Source organism: Pongo abelii, chromosome 18 (genome assembly GCF_028885655.2).
Source record: "Pongo abelii isolate AG06213 chromosome 18, NHGRI_mPonAbe1-v2.0_pri, whole genome shotgun sequence".
Taxonomy (NCBI): domain Eukaryota; kingdom Metazoa; phylum Chordata; class Mammalia; order Primates; family Hominidae; genus Pongo; species Pongo abelii.
This window is the reverse complement of record NC_072003.2, coordinates 57,098,537-57,101,775: the sequence shown is the minus strand read 5'-3', so window position 1 is coordinate 57,101,775 and position 3,239 is coordinate 57,098,537. Positions and strand designations below refer to the sequence as shown.

At 47.9% G+C, this 3,239-nt stretch overlaps 1 non-coding gene across 1 annotated transcript; it reads left to right on the top strand.

Annotated features, from left to right (window-relative positions):
* The first annotated feature begins 2,613 nt into the window (after positions 1–2,613).
* On the top strand, positions 2,614–2,716 carry LOC112129509 (U6 spliceosomal RNA). The gene has a single exon (XR_002911901.2). It is a non-coding gene; the product is annotated as a U6 spliceosomal RNA (small nuclear RNA).
* Positions 2,717–3,239: the final 523 nt, after the last annotated feature.

Sequence of the window (3,239 nt, the reverse complement as noted above, 5' to 3'; positions counted from 1 at the left end):
TGGGAAGGGACAGCCACTGTCCCCTCTGCCTTCCTGGCATCCTGGGCATATATATATATATTTGAGACAGAGTCTTGCTTTGCCACCCAGGCTGCAATGCAGTGGTACGATCTCGGCTCACTGCAACCTCTACCTCCCAGGTTCAAGCGATTCTTCTGCCTTAGACTCCTGAGTAGCTGGGATTACAGGCGCCTGCTATCACACCTGGCTAATTTTTGTATTTTTAGTAGGGACGGGGTTTCCATGTTGGCCAGGATGGTCTTGAACTCCTGACCTCAGGTGATCCACCCGCTTCGGCCTCCCAAAGTGCTGGGATTACAGGCATGAGCCACTGAGCCTGGCCGGCTTATATATTTTTAATAAAAGAAAGGAAGAGCCAGTCCAACATGATCTTGCAAACATCTCTCTTTTAAAATACCTTTGCCTAAGTATCAGTAGGGATGTCTGAAGCTGGGGGTGAGGAGTAGGGGTGATGGGAGAGGATGGACTTTACCCGGAGCCCTCCGTTTTTAAAGGAAAGTGCCCGACTTCTGAAATTAGTTGAAATTTAAAATTCTCTGTGGCAAGAAGCCATCAAAGGGTCTTGCTACCTGAAAAGGGTGTGTGTGTGTTGGGGAAAGGGCAGTATGCTGGGAGAAAAAAAATTCACCTTGCGGCCAGGCACGGTGGCTCACGCCTATAATCCTAGCACTTTGGGAAGCCAAGGTGGGCGGATCACCTGAGGTTAGGAGTTCTAGACCAGCCTGGCCAACATGGTAAAAACTTGTCCTTACTAAAAATACAAAAATTAGCCGGGTATGATGGCGCATCCCAGCTACTTGGGAGGCTCAGGCATGAGAATCACTTGAACCTGGGAAGTAGAGATTGCAGTGAGCCAAGATTGCGCCAATGCATTCTAGCTTGGGTAAGACTTTGTCAAAAAAAAAAAAAAAAAAAAAAGGGCCTGGCGCCGTGGCTTATGGCTGTAATCCCAGCACTCTGGGAGGCCAAGGCAGGAGGATCACCTGAGGTCAGGAGTTCGAGTCCAGCCTGGACAACATGGTGAAACCCCGTCTCTACTAAAAATACAAAAATTAGACGGGCGTGGTGGTGCATGCCTGTAGTCCCAGCTACTTGGGAGGCTGAGGCAAGAGAACAGCTTGAACCCAGGAGGTGGATGTTGCAGTGAGCCAAGATTGCGCCACTGTACTCCAGCCTGGGTGACAGAACGAGACTCTCTCTCAAAAAAAAAAAAAAAAAAAATTCACCTTGCAATAAATTATCCTGCCACAAATGTTTATGTTTAATTCATTTTGTATCCTATCCCTTTCCCCTCAACCCCCAAAGAAATCATGAGGGATCCAGTTTATAGTTGGCTGTTGGTTGCTTGAATCCTAAATCTTGGAGTACAAACTGATCAGGGTTCCCAGGTCTACCTGGTGAAGGGCAACCCAAGGTGTCTGTGGGGACCAAGAAAAGTCTAGGCCCTCATTGTTCTCCAGCTGTATCCATGGAGAGCTTGTCAGACATGTGGAATCTCAAGACCCACTAAAGCTTAAGCTGTATTTCTTTCTTTTTGTTTCTTTTTTTCCTGTTGCCGAGGTTGGAGTGCAGTGGTATGATCATAGCTCACAGTAGCCTGGACCTCCTGGGTTCAAGCGATGCTCCTGCTTCAGCCTCCTGAGTAGCTGGGACTACAGGCACACACCACCATGCCTGGATAGTTAAAAAACAGTATTTTTGTTTAGAGACCGGGGTCTTGTGCCCACATCACCCAGGTTGGTCTCAAACTCCTAGCCTCGAGTGATCCTCCCTCCTTGGCCTCCTAAAATGTTGGGATTACAGGCATGAGCCACTGCCTTAAGATGCGTTCTAATAACATCCCAGCTGATTCATGTGCACAGTACGGTTTGAGAAGCACTGCTCTTGGACAGAAGGGGCTGGGTGGGAGTTGCTATTACTGGAAGAGTCACAAGAGCTTTTGGCTGTGAGAACCCCCTGTGGGGTTAGCAGGGTTCAGGCCCCTGGTGTGAGCAGATGTGGTTCTCACTCTAGTAGCGCTGAGTCTCCATGGCGGGGCTGGCTCACCTGCTGAGCAACAGCCCTGCTCACCTGGATGGAACTCACAGGTCTGCTTATTACTTAGACCTTTGTTCTAATTTCATGGTTTCTGCCTTGGGTTGTGTCATCCTGGACTTGCAAGGTTCAAGTGTGGCGTAAGTCACCGTCACCAGGGCTGATGAATTTCCCACTCTGGTGACGCCTTAATTAAAGGTGAGGCTCTCCTTTCATTAGTAAGATTCCTACCTCCTGTCTAAACTGTCACCTCAAAGACCTGGGGGGAAAAAGAGGCTGACCTCATAGTGTGGCCTCAGTTACTGTGGCTTTGGTGGCTTCTCTAAATTTATCAGTGTTTCAGGCAAGCCCATGGCATAATTACTCAAGGCCTCGGGAATGTTGGCATCAATGATTTTGTTTCTCAAACTGATGAATAAATATTCTTCTGGCTTTTACTCCTTGCAACTGCTTTACTATAGAAGAAAGCATTTTATTTCAGCCAATTCTCACTACCATCCTTTGGGGGAAGGGCATTGCTATTATTCCCAGTTTACAGAAAGGAAAACAGTGCTCGGCTTGCTTTGGCAGTACATATACTAAAATTGGAATGATACAGAGAAGATTAGCATGGCCCCTGCCCAAGGATGACACGCAAATTCGTGAAGCGTTCCATATTTTTGCCGGGTGTGGTGGCTCATGCCTGTGATCTCAGCACTTTGGGAGGCTGAGGTGGGTGGATCATGAGGTCCGGAGTTCAAGACCAGCCTGGCCAACATAGTGAAACCCTGTATCTACTAAAAATACAAAAAATTAGCCGGGAGAGGTGGCGGGTGCCAGTAATCTCAGCTACTCTAGAGGCTGAGGCAGGAGAATCGCTGGAACCCAGGAGGGGGATGTTGCAGAGAGCCGAGATTATACCATTGCACTCCAGCCTGGGCAACAGTGTAAGACTCCATCTCAAAAAAAAAAAGAAAGAAAGAAAAAGGAAAGGAAAACAGTCAGAGAGGTAAGGTCACTTTTTCAAGGTCACACAGCAAATTAAATGGCTGAGTGGGGACCCAAACCCAGATCTGCCTGTCACCAAAGCCAGTGCTCTCTGTCCTCCTGGGCTATACCTGGACTTTCGAGGACAGAATTCCCTGGTGGAGGCTGTCAATTGTTTTCTTTCAGGTGAAGAAGAAAAGCTGGAATGTTCTTTTGGA